The sequence below is a fragment of the Schistocerca americana genome, chromosome 4 (assembly GCF_021461395.2).
Source record: "Schistocerca americana isolate TAMUIC-IGC-003095 chromosome 4, iqSchAmer2.1, whole genome shotgun sequence".
NCBI classification, from domain to species: Eukaryota; Metazoa; Arthropoda; class Insecta; order Orthoptera; family Acrididae; genus Schistocerca; species Schistocerca americana.
In genome coordinates this window covers 114,698,336-114,716,272 of record NC_060122.1, presented here as the reverse complement: position 1 = coordinate 114,716,272, position 17,937 = coordinate 114,698,336, and the positions used below count along the sequence as shown (strand labels likewise).

Here is a 17,937-nt window from a genome sequence, read left to right as displayed (position 1 = left end):
TGATTAGTTTCATGAGTTGGAGGGGGGGGGGGGGCAGGTTTTGCTTTTACATTGCAGATTTATAACATGTTTTCCAATTCAGTTTTTTACATGGTTATTTACTAAAGCTTATATTTAAACACGGTTTACAGCTGAAATTTGTAAATCTTTCTCTACATTTCAGGATTTTTAAGCGTTCCAGTCTGGTATATATTCTTTTTCTAACTCACACAAGTTCCACCAAGGTGATTCCTGCACGAGTCAGTACAATGTGCTTTCACACGTCTCATCTTTATTCAGTGAATAATTAATATTGATTGTGGTCAGTCAACCAATGAATCGACACTTGTTGAACACAGCCAACTAATGAAATTCAGTCGCCTTCATTTGGCACTAGTTGACGCATCGTCCTGTGCATTCTCCGCTCGCCTCTTTCTTTTGGGAAAACACGAAAGGTTTGCAACTAGTCCTGCAGGTAAAAATTCATTTTGTGAACGCAATCATTTGTATAGAATAATCAGTGGCCTATATTAAGTTTCCAAAACATGATAAAAGAATAGTTTGTGTTTTGTTTCATTTTCTCCATAGAACTTTTAATTATTTCCGGAATATCTGCTAATGTAACATAATTATGTGGGATCTAGTTTATTCGCCAATAGGTTTCAGAACACTGTTTAATGCAAAACTTGATTAATAAAATTGTTCTTATGCACGCCATTCAAAGAGAGTCGAAGATATTCAACAACGCATACGTGAAAAATGAATAGAAAACAAGTGCACATTAATTTTGTGCTCGGTTCACTGCAGCGTGCACATCGTCTAAACTAATGGTATAAGAGTGCACAGTAACAGACACGCGATGCTAATTTGAGTAGCAAATCTAGGTTATCACACCGATATTTTAAATATGCTGTGAAATGCACGCAATCGACTCCTACGTGACATCTGACTTAACAGAAATGTTATTTGCGGTCTCTGTGGTCTATGCTAACACGAGAACCTCTGGCACGAAATTTCGGAGAAAAGGAAACAAAAATAATGAACACCAAAGGTGACGACCGTCTTGATGTAGTTGGTTGGTTGGATTAAAGGCGGGAGACTACGAGGTCATAGGTCCCCTTGATGTAGTTGCTTGTTTTTCTTACTTGACTTCGTATCTTCTATTCTGTAAGCAAATGTCCTGTATGTTACTTTTGAAGCTTGTGTTTAGGCGCAATCTTAAAATATATGTTCATAATGTAAGAAGTGTATCTTAAATTCTTAATCATAGTTATAGCAGTCCATCAGTTTTGAGACCGTTTGAGAGTCATTTCGCTGGGAACAAATTCCATTAAGTACCAGTAATTCAGTGCTGGATGCTGAAACTATGAAGCGCACATTCCTATTCTACTCGCCAAAACTAAATAAGATGATGCAAAATTAATTTCAATTTATTGGTTTTTTTTAATAAAAATTGGAATGTATGTTCTTCGTACAGGCCCATATATGTTGAAGCAGAATGCAATTGTTGAACAACAATAAATACCAGTACTGATACATATTTTGTACTTAAAAAGGCAAAGTGCCACTAGGCCAAACACTGGAGGCATCACAGTGTTTCACAAACAATAAACAATGATGGGAAGGTGCGAGGGTAAACAATAAACAATGATGGGAAGGTGCGAGGGAGGGGGGGGGGGGTAGGTCGTATAGTCTGGGTCTCAGTTGGCACATTTTTTTTTTGTTTTTGTTTTGGAATAATTTGTGATGAAATTTGATAATATTTATGGATTATTTCATGTCATGCAGGAAGCCTATATCATCTAGTACCTCTATTCATTTACATATTTCGTTCTGATAAAAATTTTACAAACAGAATAATGGACAGCAAAGTGATGTGAAAATGCCCACTCTGCCCCTATCACGGGGCAACCGAAGTGTTGGTATGGGACAACATAAAAAGAAATCCACAGACAGGTTGGAAAAACATGTATTTTTCTTAGTAAATGTTGTGTGACACATTGAATTTGTATGGAATATAATTGCTGGGCATTGGAAATATACGTGGATAGGATATAGAGCTACTGCTACAACTTATTTTGTGCTGCTGACTGTGGAAGGCATTCATAGTTTACAGGTGACATCTGTGAAGCTAATTTTGCATACTGTTGCTTTTGCAGGAAGTAAAAAATGTTTGTCAAACTTAACATGACATTGCAGATAAGTTACCATCATCTGGAGTAAGAATGACCCGTCTTTTTATGTTTTTGTAGAATATCGCTTGCACATACGAGTGTGTGTGCATGATGATTTTTAGTCTTGTACATTATTCCTATACAAACACTCGTAGTGCACTATGTATGTTATATTTTTCATAGACTAGTAAAAAAAAGGGGGGGGGGGGGGTCAGTGAAACCCACAATGTTGGACTACATTGACCTCTCAAATTTGTTTTATTATATACACTTGCAGAGTGGTCCTGGGATAAATGTTAGTATGAGTATCCCCATTGGAAACTGGATGTTTTGTTAAGCATTGATAGGCAATATATCGGTGAAATACACTTTTCTACGACATAATTATCAATCCTTTGTTTAAAACACACTACAAAAAACTTTTACTGACAAAAAACAGTAAACATCTTTTGCTGAAATCGTACCTGGAAATTTATACAGAATTCTATGCGCACCAGCCTGTAGCTCCAGTGGAGGCAGCACTTCAGTTGCCATTGCCTTTGTTGCAACTCTTTGAATAATACAAAATAGTGAAAAGTTTGCTTCCCCCTCCCCGTCCTTTTACCCCCAACTGCTTTCACCACAAAAAAGTCATTTGAAAAAAGATCATGGCACTTGTACTTAGTGTGCAGCGACTCTTCAACAACTGGATCGTCTGAAGGATCAAAGTAACTTTCATCAGTTTCCAGAGTCTCTGGCAATTTCAGTACACCAAGTTCATCTTCTGACAAAGAATTGTCACACTTTTGAAAGAGATTTTTCTTGGGCTTTGAGAGTGCTTTGTTAGCAGTGGATGACTTAGAACAACCAGGCTGGGGATAGTTTGTATCATTTTTAACTGCAGGCAATTTGATCTTTTTATGCAGTGCAGACACATTTAATGATGTTTTGAATGATTTTGGACCAATGCTGTAGCAGCTTTATCAGGACTCACATCAATTTTCTTCCTTTTTTTAATTTGAAAGAGCTATTGATTTTTTTCTGTTCACATAGGGATTTTTATATAAGAAGCCAGAGATTCAGCTGCAGCTTCCTTTTTCTCGTCATATCCTGTTTGCCTGGAGTTAAGAGTACAGCATCTTTTTAATTAACCAGATCACTTCTTCCATTGTTTCCTTATCCACACCTAGGTACTGTCTTCCAATCTTCCACCTGTAGGCCTTTGGTACATTCTTGGCATTTCAACTAAATTTTTTATATGATAATTTTTATTTTCAAGAAGATATAAGTTTATCTAGGAATAGAAAGAAAAGGGTGAAATTGACCCCGGGGTCAGTGTTACACCCAGGGGGTCAGTATCACCCCAGTTGAGAGTAAAACTGCAGTGCTGCCATTTCTATTAATAGAACTGATAAGTGCAGTGATGTGGCAATATATTTTTTTCGTTCGGTTGCTACTTTCACAAAAATGTAGTCATTATCTTTTATCCCACTTCCCATGTTAAATTCTTCAATGTGAAGACTCGATTTAAAATCACTGTTACTCATCTGAAGAATAGCGTAGCATCCATGAGCTGCTCTCTGGCTGAAGTTGCCTTCCGACATTTTCTAAAAATGGTCTTGTTGGTTGTTTGATGTTGAGGGTTCAGCCAATTTTTTTTTCTTCCTATTTTCACATTTTACAAGCTCTTGCTTCTCTTATTTATCAGTAAGAATTGCTGTCCTTCCTTTTTTTCTTCTGTGCTTAGCTGCTGTCTTATGGATGGTTGTTTGTAGAAAAGGTAAAATTTCCTTCAGTAGTACCAAGGCTCTTGAACTGTTAAAACAGCTACAAATGGCAGGCAGCCTTATAACTTGAGTAGTGCTTGTGCTGGTGTCTGTGGGATCTACCTTGTTGGTATCATTATCAGTATTTTCTGGTACACTTCCAATTACTGCATCTCTTTTATGATCATATTGTCAAGATAGCTAACCTTTCAAGAGTTTGTCTAGGGATGTTGCATTGTTTTGCTGCTGGCAGAATTTTCATGCCATCTTGAGTCACACTATCCACAACTATCTTTGTATCTTCAGCAGGCATTAGACCAAAAGTAGTTTTTCTCTCACTGGACTGAACCACTTTTGTTTTCTGAAAGCTATGAAATTTTGTATGCAAAAGAAACAACACTTGGGGCATAGTGAGCATATATGCTCACTGTGCCCCAAAAGAAATTCCTTACTTTGCCTCGTACCCCATCAACACAACTAAACACATTTATTCAGTCACAAGCGGGTGTTATAACACTGTATTTTATATTGTGCTGGTATGTAGAGACAGTATTCATGATAATTACTTACATTCTCAATATTTGGTTTCTACAAAATGAAGGAGTACAAATTCTTATATAGACGAGGCAAAATTTGCGGAGGAAGATAGTAAAACACAAGAGTCTCAATTTCAGTACTCCAGCATCATTCAACCATATTGTTTCTGTGGTTTTCTAAATGCTAAGAGTGTGTAGGCTACATGTGCAGAACTGTGATAGCATCCCAACAGTCATGGATTTGGTTTTCTACATGCTAGGAATGTATAGGCTACATGTGCAGAACTATGATAGCATCTTGACAGTCATGGATTGTCGTGGATTTGTTGTATCCTGCCCACTCATCGAATTTGGGGTGCCTAGGAAATCTGCTTCTCGGATTGCTAGACAACAATTGAAGCAAATCATATTGAAGAGTTTTATTACAGAAAATAAATGACAATACTTAATCTTGAGAATTTACAATGACGTGTCTGAAGCAAAGGGTGACAAGCAACATAAGCAATCTCTTCAGAATATATAGTTCCTACTACAAGTGCAGTAATATAGTTCCTAAGTCGCTGCTATACAAGTGCCTATTCTTAATACCACTGTGGAAATCGCAGAACTGCCAGTCTTCAATGGGAGCATGGCCAGCGCTTACATCCTCTTCGTGTCAAGGGCGCTGCCGTCGGGTTGTTGTCCTACAGAGGGGTTGGTCGGCATGCAATTGGCTGACGTCTTCTTCAGAGCCCTCTCTGCTCTAACATTCCCAACCTGTATCCTGGCTCTTGACTTTACGTTGCAACATTCCTTCCCCCAAAGTGACGGACCATCATCATGCAAGAAGCTCAACAATGGGAGGGGAGGCAGGATTGTGGACACTGCACTGGACTGGAAGTGTAGCTGCAGAGGACGTCAGGCTTCCGGTCGTACCCCGCATTTCGGGCTTTACTCTGGCAGAAATGTCCCCCAGAAAATGACCAGAAGGATACGTGTCCACCTCCTGAGTCCCATAACCAGATGTAGAAGGTGTTGACTGCTGCGGTGTGGGCGGGTCCAGCTCCATCAGTAGGATGAGGGGGGGCAGAGGAGGCAAAGGCTCTGTCTCCTTGGGTTTGTGTCGCAGTGTCGTGATGACATCCTCTGGTGGCTGCTGTGGCCGCGCTGTCCTCAGGATCTGTGAAGCTGTAGGAAGAGACACAGAAGGATCACTGTGCTCATGACAGTGGCAAATTTGATTGTGATGCAGGCGCTGCAATCCGTCTGGGCCTGAAATGAGATACACGCACGCGCCAAACCAATGAAGGATCTTGCATCATGCCCACCATCTGCTATCACTAAAAACCCTGTAAAACGCAGTATCGTGTGGTGTAATGTGATACCTGTGACCTTCTGTTGGCGCCGGATGCTGAGGAAGGTGGAGCAGTGTCCAGTTGTGGCGGCCATGAAGCAATTCCATCGGTAGTGGTCCATCTTGTGGATGCAAATGATAGGAGGCCGGAAACAGTTGCAGTGCTTGATCCCTGGTGTGTGCAAAGCGAAGTTTAGCCACCTTCTGCTTGAAGGTTCTGACAAAACATTTGCTTCGCTGTTTGACTGTTGGTGGGATGGTGTACTAGTTACATGCTGTATGTCAGTGCATTCACAGTATGTTTCAAATTCTTATGGCATGGACTGAGGGCCGTTGTCCGACACTATGAATTCACGCAAACCTTCGGGGCAAAAAATGGGGGACACAACACCTGAATGGTGCCACTTGACATTGTCGAGTTCATTGGCACAGCAAAAGGAAACTTGCCATAAGAGTGTACCACAATCAACCAAGTGTTCCAAAAAGTCCCACAAAGTCTATGTGCACATTTTGCCATGGCGATTGCATCTTAGGCCAAGGAGAGAATTTTTGTGGCAGAGCAGACTGATTTTCTGCACATGAATGACACTGTGACATCATCTGTTCTATTTTGGTGTCCATACCCTGCCAAGTACAGTGTCAATGTGCTAACTGTTTCATACAAACAACCCCCAGTGTCCTTATTGAAGTAAATGCAACACTTCTTTTTGCAAAGCTTAGGGGATCAACACACGTGACTGTCCACAGCGAGGCTATGTTAACGTGCAAAGTGTCAGTGCACTACAGATTTCTTTATGCTATGCAATGAGTGAAGCCAAGATGTGCAACTGTATTTTAGAAAAATGTTCAAATCTGAATCAGCTTCGATGGACTGTGCAATTTTCCTGTAGTTCAGAGGAAAGAATTGAAGCAATGTAGAATCATGAGCATCAATGTGACAACAAGATGCAGCAGGAGTATCAAAGTTTGTATCAGGACCAGTCGGAATATGTGAAAGTGTACCCGCATTACCATGTTGAGCTGCAGGTGATAAACAACCTTGTACTGGTATTGAGTCAACAAAAAAACCCATCTTTGCAATTTTAGGGCAGATCGTACAGGTACCGGCTTTATTGGATGAAACAAGGACTGCAGTGGCTTGTGCTCCATTACTAACAGTAAGTAGGATTTTCTGCCATATAAATAGTGGTTGAATTTAGTGACACCATACACAATAGCCAATGCCTCTTCCTATATTTGTGAATAGTTACGCTCAGCTTTGGACAACACTTTAGATGCAAAAGAAATACGCCTGTCTTTATCACCAAATCTGTGCAAAAGCATTGCACTGATTCCTTAAGAGGAAGCATTAACTTGCAACACAACTAGTTTGTCAGGATCAAAGTGAACCAAGCATCGATCACTGAGCAATGCATCTTTGAAGTATTTTAAGAGCTTTTTTGCACTCATCTGCCCAAGGAAAGGGACACTCATGTGACGGAAGTGTTGCAGTGAAGCTGCAATTTGTGCTGCATTCAGTATGAATTGAATATAATAGTTCATTTTTTCTAAGACTGAATGCAATTATGTGACATTGCGAGAACTGGCAGGTCCTGTATGGCTAACAAATATGCAAATATGACTGAAGAGGATGGACACCTTGACTGCTTATGACATGACCAAGATACTGCAACTCAGGTTTAAAAAAGTTACACTTGTCCAGTCGACACTTTAGTCCTGCATCGGATAACACACAAAACAAAGCACGCAAATTTGCAATGTATTCTTCAGGTTTATGACCTGCTATGACAATATCATCCAAGTACTTTGAACAGTTTGGTACTTGAGCAGTCAGCTGTTCCAAATACCATTGGAAAATGGTAGGTGCAGAAACAACTGCCAAAAGCCAAATGCAAATATTCGAACAAGCCCAAATGAGTTTTCCCAACAAACATAGTTTGAGATTCTTCATCTAGTGGTATTTGAAGATATGCATTGCACAAATGAAGTTTTGAAAAGTAGCGACTGTGCCTAATCTGTCCATGAGATCCTCTGGCCGTGGCAATGGATAAATATCAATCACAGTTTGTGGGTTGACTGTAAACTTAGTCAACACAGAGATAAATGGGACCTAAAGGTTTGGGGAACAAAACCAGTGGACTTGCCAATTGACTAGCTGATATGGGCGCAATAACTCCACTATCTTGCAATACTTCAAGTTCACCAGTGACTTTGTCCCATAACGCAGTGGGAAGAGGTCTGGACCGGCAAAATTTTGGCTGAGCATTGTCTTTCATAGTAGTATGCACAGCAAAATTATTAGCCTTGCCTAAACCTTCAGAAGAGAGTTCTAGGAATTCTTTCAGCAAGCTAGCTACACTGTCGTTAGCATTGGATGCAGTCACTGACAACATATAATCCACAATTTTAAAGCCAAACAAATCAAATGAATCAAGGCCAAATATGTTCTCACAATTGTGTGATTGTAGCACAGTAAAAGTTACAATTCGTATATGCAAGTGATACACGGCAGGCAAAGTACATTTTCCGAGAACAGGAATGTCTTGTCCACTATAAGCTGCCAGGTGCATATTGGATTTAGACAGGTGTGAGGAGCCTAACAGTTCATATGTGTTACAATTCAACAATGTAACAGAGGCAACTGTGTGAAACTGAATTTTCACACATTTTCCACTAATATGCAAATGAACAAAAAGTTTATTGGACTGGTGTAGCACTGAAGAAACTGTTTGCTTGCTAGTTTTTCTAACGTTGCTAATGCCTGCAGAAGGCTTGGAGTACACAGCATTGATTACGTGGGCCTTGTAACCAGATTTTTGTGAGTGGGCAGAATTTGTATCATTCCTCTGTTGCAAACATACAGATTGTACATGGCCTTTCTTGCCACTAGTGTAATACTGTGCTTGTCTGGACAGGCAGTCTTGGCGTTTGTGCTGTGAATAGCAGTGGAAGCATGACTTAATTCTGTTCACCTGTTTAGAGAGTTGTTTACGTGGCATGGCGCATACGAGCTGTTTCCTCCTAATGGGCTGGTCGTGATCAAGGCGCGAATCGACCTGACAAATTTGCGGCTCCTGAAATTAATCAGCTGACAAGGCACCTAAATCGTACTGATATAGTATTTGCACTATGTGCTGGAATGATGAATCGGACCATTTCAAAATCTGTTCTCCAAGTCTGACATCAATTACATTGTACATGACCGCATCACACAACGTAACATCTGAGTGTAAAGCACCACAAGCACATTTGAATTTGCATTTCCTCATCATACCCTGAAAATCTGTTACCCACTTGCGATAAGTTTGTTCTGACAGTTTCTCGCAATTACTGCTAGCTGCTACCACATTCACTTGTTGGTCATAGTAGTAAGTGAGTGAATCTGCAACCTGATCATAGGAAAGTTCACTCAGAATTGCATTCTACAGTGGACAGAAAATAATGAATTTTCATAGCACCTGGTACTTTGTGAGCAATTACTGTTGCAACCACTCGAGCCATTCCTCGTCTTGTTCATGAAACTGGTGAAAAGGCAGTATGGCACTTGGTCCTATGAATAGTGCTTGTTGTTCTGGTGGGAGTGTAGCATTGGCCAGTAGCTGCTGCTTTGTGTTTAGTAGGGTTGATATTTGTTGGCTCGGAAACTGAAACATCTGTGTTTGCTGTGTTGCATTATTGCTTGCAGCTGTGGCACCTGAGCAGGGGGTGGGAGAGTGGGGTTTGCATGTTGGAAAAGACAAAGGTAATAAACAGACAAGGCAATCAATAAAAATAAGTACAAAAGCAAAGAAAATTTCTGCAATGCCCACCCGATTACACTGATTAACAAAAACACCATAAGAGAGACTGTTAAAGTAAGTAAACACACCCCTGAAAAGAAAAGACAAGTCAAAAATTAAGGCACCAGCAAACAGAAAAGCACACAAAAAACAGTGGCCACAAGGCACGGGGTTTTCATATAACTCATTGCCAATGTTGTGTCCTGCCCACTCGTCAGATTTGGTGTGCGTAGGAAATCTGCTTCTTGGATCGCTAGACAATTCAAGCAAATCATATTAAAGAGTTTTATTACATAAAATAAATGACAATACTTAACTGTGAGAATTTACAGTGATGTGTTGCAAGCAAAGGGTGACAAGCAACATAAGCAATCTCTTCAATATATACAATTCCTAATACAAGTGCAGTAATACAGTTTTTAAGTCGCTGCTATAAAATTGTCTATTCTTAATGCCGCTGTGGAAATCGCAGAACTGCTAGTCTTCAACCGGGCCATCCTTGCTGATGGAAACTTTAAGAAAGCTGATCACTAGGTAATTGGAAAGCTTATATGAGCATTAGGTTACAGTCAGACTCTCTGAGGGAGTGAGGTAGTGCATGAATAACAAACAGATAGTCCTTATGATGTTTCAAGGAAATATCCTTGATGGGATATACAGAGATGCTGACAGCGAATGTAGCCGTTGCAACAGAAGAAATGGGCTGTGAGAAGAAAGGTACGACCAATTCGTGACACGCAACACTTGATTGCTAGGAACACGATCACTAACACTCCCCACGAGGGGCTCGCCATACAGGATTTCTGGCAGCGAGACTTTCAAATCGTCTTTATAGGCTGTGTGTGCACAATAGAACCCATGGAAGTGTGTTGGACCAAGAGTCAGAGAGACACTTTAAAGCTGCTTTCAGTGTTCAGTTCCAGTGTTCGACCAGCCCATTACTTTATGGGCAATAAGCTGTCATATGAAATAACTTCCACAGAATGTAGCAGTGGCTGTTAGAGGGGCGTAGGAGGCCAATGAGTTCCATATATATGTGTTCAGAATGTCCGTTTGGAATCTCAAAGCGTTCAAGAGGCAGCTGAATGTGCTGACCAACTTAAGCATGCTGGCACAATACGCATGCTCGAGCCCACCTGTGGTAGTCTTTCTTAACATTCAGCCAGATGAAACATTCAGTGACGAGCCGGACTGTCAATATGGTGTTCGGGTAAGCTAGTCCATGCAGTGAAGAAAAGATTGCCTGGCGAAGGGGAAGATGTACAAGTGACAAAGGTGTGTGTGTCGACAAAGGATCGGTTGTGTGACACCAGGGAAAGAGCATGGTTGGATGCGTATGGAGGTGGAGTTGTTTGTAGTTATTGACTGCACCTCAGGATCTGTAGTCTGTAGTCTTGCAAGTTCTGCTGGGTCAAAGAGGCTTCTAAGCATGACTTCATGACACGTAGTCTGCTACAATGTTATCAATGCCTTTGATAAAACTGACGTCTGTCATATACTGGCTGATGAAATCCATGTGCCAAAAGCGGCGTGAGTTGAGATTACTGGCAGGATTACGTAGTGTGTCAAGGAGAGTATGGTGGTCTGTGTAAATAATGATGTCTCGTGCCTCGATATACTCTCAAAAATAAGGTATGGGTTCATAGATATCAAGAAGTTGCCCATCAAAGCCAGACCACTTACACTGCAAAGCAGACAGTTTTTTGGAAAAGAAGCATAATGGCTGAGAGGTTTTGTCTATATGTTGTTGCAGCACAGTGCTGATCATGATATAGCTGGCATCAGTAGTGACTAAAATTGGGGCATCAGCACAAGGATGAGCTAGTGTGACTGCATTACCTAGAGCTGTTTTCAGGTTGTTAAAGGCTCGAGTCATGTCTTGCGACTATGTGACTTGGTGACTGCTTACCTTTTAAGGCATCAGTTAGGGGCACCTGAAGAGAGGCGGCATGAGGAATGTGGCGCCTGAAAAAATTAATAATGCCCAAGAAACATCAGAGATCGAGAAAAGTGACTGGCGGTGGTAAGCTCATAATATGAGCTGTAGGCACCCCGGTGGTCACGGTCGCGTACGGTGAACTGGAGGCCGAGCGGTGACCTCTCCAGTTGTCAGGATGCTAGGAAATGACTGTGGATGCGTCAGAAACGCCAAAAAAACATTATTAATTCATAACACCTTTATTCCTGCCGAGTACAATGTGGCCCGCGTAACACAGGCTGGCTGAGCTTGGTGATATCAACGACCTTCCCCGAGTCCTCGCTGACTCGTAGCGATGACACCAGCTCCGGGCTGCACCAGTCTTGCTAGCGCAGCGCCGCATACTGTGACGTAGCGGTGGACTTAGGTCGCGCATGGCTGGCGGCGTCCGGTTGGCTGGCTGGCCGGTTCAGCGCAGACAGCAGGCCGCTGCACGTAGGAGGCTCCAGGGTTGGAGTCCCGGCGTTGTCAGCACGAGAAGTGTTCTCATAGTGCGGAGTGTACTCTGTCCCACCCCGTCTTCTTCCCTGCTCCTCCTGGTGGCTTGTCCGAGGTGGACGGGTGGAACGGGCTGCAATGCCCCAGTGTCGTCGGCTCACCCTGTTGTTACGGCGGATGCACAGGGCCTAGGCCCCGCACGATCTCTACGATGGCTCACTGATGTGGTCAGCATTGGCGGCGAGCAACTCTACCGCGATGTCTGCTATTCTGGGTTGATGATTGATAGCGGCAGCAGAGAGGACCAGAGCTGGTACTGTCCCCTCACATCTGCTGCTGGATGGGCCCCCCTTACTGCAACATCTCCTTAATAAAGATTAACATGTCAATCACTGAGGTGAGTGCTACGCAGCGACCCAGTACTCATCTAACTGCAAGTCTGACTGCGAGTGCCTTGTTGCTATCAAAGCTGGTTTATTTCAAGGAAGCACGAGCAACGTCCTGACATCATGCTCGTTTGTAATGAATGCATTCGTTCCACTTATACTGATGATTTATCTGTCATACTCGCCCCTTAGGTGTTCTTGTGACAGAGTTACGTGTTGTTACGAGAGACTTATGCGAAGTTGTAAAATGCAGTATAGCTGACGCTATACCTCTGTCTTACACTCTACGAAAGTCTCCGTCTAACACAAACCCACGTGCTAAGCAATTCTCTCTCGCCTGTTGTGTGTAACCATATCACTGCCCCTGCGTGATGACACATTCCGATATATGTGCAATCCTCTTACCTTTTGGCTAACCTACTGCCTCTGGCTCTCGGCATAGGCAACGAAACTTTGACAATATTCCACATTTCCAACTCTTTATTATTCTGCGACACTACACATCCCCCTCCTTTAAGAAAATTCGTCCCGAATTTTACAATTCTGGACTTACTGGTTGTGCACGCCATACTTGCTTATACTCTACAGGTATCTTACAACTACTCCTTCAACACTGTCAAACTTTTCTTATCCGCTAATAATCTATTTACACTTAATACTGATTCCAATCTTATCATTGGTTATCTTTTTATATTAAGTTCCACTATTCCCGATCCATCCCATAGGTATTTGATGTACGGTTGTTATTTTAGAACAAGACACCTTTTTCCGTATACAAAAGTAAGTTGCACAAATAAACACTAGATCTAAGATTATGCTATTCGGTGACACACCAAATATAATTGTGTTTTGCTTACGTTTCTCCCGATATTGCTGCATGTGCTGCAGTAGTTGATTAACTGAGATCTTCTCTTTTTCTGAGATAATCAGGCTATCTAAAGATTGTAGCAATGTGGCATCCAAGGACGTTAGGCTCTGGCAAGGCAATATGTGTGGTGGTTCCTCTGGATAATACAAGATAGGCTGTGTCACATTAATCATTGTTGTACCCGTGAAAGTAGCTGGTAGGTGAAAATGCTTCCCCACTATTTCACATCCAGTGCCATTAATCAATAACCCACTGCCCTGCAATTCAAGCTTTGACATATCTGTCAATCTACCATTTCTGTAACAAGTGGCAACTATGGTCTCTAGTTCGAACACAGAGTAAATCCAATGTTCCCCAACTTTCTGAAATTTTGGTCTCGGAAGTAACACCTTCTTTTCGCATTCTAAGGTTCCCATATTCCCCAAGAACAACTGCATCTCACACGAATGATTGTGGGTTGCCATCTCCTTTGCTGGACAAATAAAAACACTTCCCCTGAAACCGTCTGTCAAATCTTCCATAGACATTACCACATGAGCACTCCTCTGTCTTGACACTAACAACACTTCCCGAGTTTGCACTGGCAACCACTTCCCAAGTGCACCCAATCTAATTGGATATGGGTGTACTTTATAACACTGGTACCGCGAATTGATACCCATCACTGGTATTTGCACTTCTACGTGTATACTTGCCTGATCCGTAATTACTCTCACTTTAGGCATGCGATAGAATAACGCTAAATTCCGCTTCGCCAGAGGCACGACATGGCACAATCCTTCCAAGAATTCTTTCTGTGCTTTCAGCAACGCATTCAGCATCTGATCTGGACCTAACAAAGTGGCACTCAATTGCCCAATCACTGTGTGATGCATAGCTTCATATAACGCTTCCAATTCGACACGCGCATCATCCACCCTGTCTGCTAATGCCCTCAATAAAGCTGCTACTTGTATTTTCCCATCTAATCGGCTCAATCTTGCCTGTATGTTCACTAGATATAGAGGCTTCCATATCCCCATTCAACACTTTCCTGGTATTTGCTGCATACCGTTCCAGGTCTGACGTCAACTCCCGCACTGTTCTAGTGACATTCAATATCCCCTGCTCCATGTTACCTATACATGTCGTGTGCCAATCCACTTTCAACTTTGTCTCCTCCGCCAACTCCTGCACCTCCCCCACTGTACTATTTAAGCTCCTTATATCTTCCTCGTCTGTGGTTCCAAACACTGTTTTCAGCAATTCTCCCCCTGCATCCAACCACCCTCATTTCCTGCGAACAAGCATTTGCGGGACCACTTCCATTACTTGTTGCAGCTGCCTTCTCAGCTTTTTGTATGAGAGCTTCAATTCCTGATACTCATTCCGTATGTCTTGAAACAACCCCTCCTTCTCCGTGGCCGCCTGTGGCGCCATAAACCTATCCTGTAGTGTCCGTACATCATTCCTCACTCCGAATATATTATACATGAACACAATTGTCCACCTGCAGCTTGACGATACCACATCTAATTGTCTTGCAAACAAAATTCCCTTATCTAGTGATTGCACCTGCACCACCTCTCCTCTGCAACAGTGTAGCAGTACCAGACTGACGAAAAGTTTCCCGTGCCACATCCTGGCACGGCACCTGAAGGAAAAGGAAGCCGTATCAATCACTTCCTTCCTTACCATGTCTAAAACACACAAATGACAAGTAAAAACTACACATACCCTATTACCTAATAACAATAAATACGACATGTTCCTCCCCGAGGACACTTAATCTACTTATCCCCAGACCTAAGTGCGTAAGGAACATTCCTCTGCTGTTCTTTTAGCTTCGGTACCCTCACACCCTTTGTTACTGCTGGAGGAATCTGCGATAACGCATCCACTGTGCCCTTAAACGGCTTAATCCTACTCACATGAACTACTGACGACTTGGTTGGTAACTGCAACTTTACATTCACTGGAGACACTATTTCATTTACCTGATACGGTCCAGAATATTTCGTCAAAAACTTCTTCGTTTTACCCTTTGGAACATAAGGATTAGCCAACAATACCCATTGACCAATTCTGTATTACAACAGTTTATATTTGCTTGTCAACAGATTTAAATACATGTCCCAATCCGTGTGTTCTGAATTTACGTAATGACTAATCATCTTAACTAATGTCCGATGAACCCGTTCTGTTCGTCCATTCGACTGAGGATGAAACGGGCTTGTTTGCAATTTCTTAACTTTCATAAACGGCATAACTGCTTCATCAGCTCTGACATGAAGTTACTACTCTGATCTGTAATTATAGTATCAGGCAGACCATACTTCAGCAACCAGTTATTTACTAAGGCTTGCGCAACAGTGCTTGCCTCCTGATCTGGAATAGCTGCCATTACCAGGTATCAGGAAAAATGATCTAATATTATTAATATGTATTGATTACCCACTTGGGTCTTGTTAAATGCTCCGATTATGTCTAACCTGATGAATATGAATGGACGATCTGCTTCAGGTAGTCTCTGTAACTGAATTTTCTGATGACTTAAATCTGCTCTCTGCACACACGGTATACAATTTTGCACATACTGCTCTACATCATTGCAACGTGTCTTCACCAAAACCTTTCAGCTACCCATCTATCAGTTGTTCTTTTACCACCGTGACCCAACAATACATGGTTGTGCGCTTGTTTCAATACTTCTTCCCTCAGTGACTCCGGTACTACGACGCGTAGTCCGCACTTCATCTTCCTGCAAAGCAACCCATCCTGCATTTCAAACTGCGGTTGCATTCGGAACAATTGACTCTCTCTGTCAATGGCTTGCGCCTTTATCCGCTCCTTCTCACTTATGCCCACAACCTCTACAGCTGCTATTTTTCTACTAAAGGCATCTGCATTTGTATGTTTTACCCCTGGTTTGTGAATTACCTCTTAGTCAAATTCACTTACTTTCAGTGCCCATCTCGTTAAACGACTTGAAGGATCTTTCAACCCCAACAACCACTTCAATGCTGCATGATCTGTAATCACCTTGAACTTACGCCCATATAAATAACAGCAAAAATACGGGATACCGTAAATCACTGCTGACATTTCTTTCTCTGTAGTTGAATAATTCTTCTCTGCCTTATTCAATTGACTGGAAGCATAAGCCACTGGATGTTCCTGTCCATTAACCCTCTGAGAAAGAATACAGCCTACAGCAATATTACTAGCATCACAAGGTAGTATGGACTCATGTTCGAAATTATGAAGTATCAACACTGGGTCTGATGTTAGTATGTGTTTGAGCTTCTCGAATGCCTCCTGACACTGTGCTGTCCATTCAGACTTAACACCTTTCTTTAACAACCCGGATGTGCAATTTCCGCGAACCCCTTTACATATCGTCTGTAGTAATTACATAAACCGACATATTGCTGAACTTGTTTAGTGGTCTGTGTTACTGGAAAACCACGCACAGCCGACGTTAGATGAGCATCCGTTCTTACCCCTTCCTGACTGATAATATGCCCAAGATAAGTCACTTGCGTCTGAGCAAACTGACATTTCTCGACATTAAGCGTAAGATTTGCCGCTCTTAGCCTACTAAATACTTCGTTCAGTCGTTCCACATGCTCTTCTATGTTACACGAAAAAGTAACAATATCATCGAGGTATACCATAGCAATCTTCGGTTTCAGTCCCCGAAGCACACCATCTAACAGACGCTGGAAAGTAGCAGGAGCGTTTTTCAACCCAAATGGCATTCTGTGATACTAAAAGTGACCAAGGCTTGTTGTAAAGGCTGTCTTTGGTCTATCCTCGGGACTTACTTCTATCTGATGGTACCCACTCTTTAGATCTAGTGTCGAAAAATATTTGCACCGACCTAGGTCGTCCAATGTTTCCATGATGTTCAGTATTGGATACGCTTCTGTTACAGTTTGTGCGTTCAAAAAACGATAGTCACAACAAAACCTATACTTTTTAGTACCGCCCAACGACTTCTTAGGAACTACCACTATGTTGGCAGACCAAGGGCTTTCACTGTTCTCTATAATACCGTCCCTTAGCTGTTGATTAATAAATTCTTCCACTAGTGGTTGTAAGTGTTTCGCTATCCTTTATGGTTTTCTATAGACGGGCAGACTATCGCCAGTCGGTATATGGTGCTGTGTAATAGGAGTTGCTGGTAATGGACCTTCTGAATTAAACAAATCTAAATACTCTAATAACAAAGCTTCCATAGCTTTCCGATCACCATTCTCCAAATGACGAATCTTATCATGCAGTACAGATGCCTTGATGGTTTGCTTGACGTTATAGTCACCTTGGGATTCACCTATATCCTCATCGTCGAGTATTTCCAAACTTGCTACCACTAAACCCTTTGGGAGATTCACTTCATCTGCCCCAAAATTATCTACACTGACCGGAATCATCAGTTCCCCATTTATATCTGTTACGCGCGCAATGTTCCTCCTAATAAAACAATGCTTTTCATCCAATGCTTCATTGCTCTGCAGCGGCTCCACCACACATAGTCTCTGCTGTGGTACATCAGTACCTACTGACAACCAAACTAACTTCCCTGTACCCGAAGGCACTTTGACATGCGTAATCATCTTTAATGCCCTTGTACGCAGTTCAATTGGTGACATCTTAGCAATGGATGCACCTCGTGACGTAGAAACATTTACAGCTGTTGTACCCATTGAAAACAAGTTTCCTCTAAGTTCAGCTGTATG

At 42.0% G+C, this 17,937-nt stretch overlaps 1 protein-coding gene across 4 annotated transcripts in view; it reads left to right on the top strand.

Moving 5' to 3' along the window:
• The first annotated feature begins 368 nt into the window (after positions 1-368).
• Positions 369-17,937, top strand: part of LOC124612946 (peroxisomal acyl-coenzyme A oxidase 3-like) — a 317,564-nt gene continuing 299,995 nt past the window's right edge. Inside the window, exon 1 of one of the 4 annotated variants that reach the window (XM_047141456.1) lies at positions 369-454. The gene's annotated coding sequence lies outside the window, so the exon portion shown is untranslated. Of the gene's footprint in view, positions 455-1,039; positions 1,147-17,937 lie in introns of those variants that run through there. The other 3 variants (XM_047141459.1, XM_047141455.1, XM_047141458.1) reach the window with 3 other exon arrangements.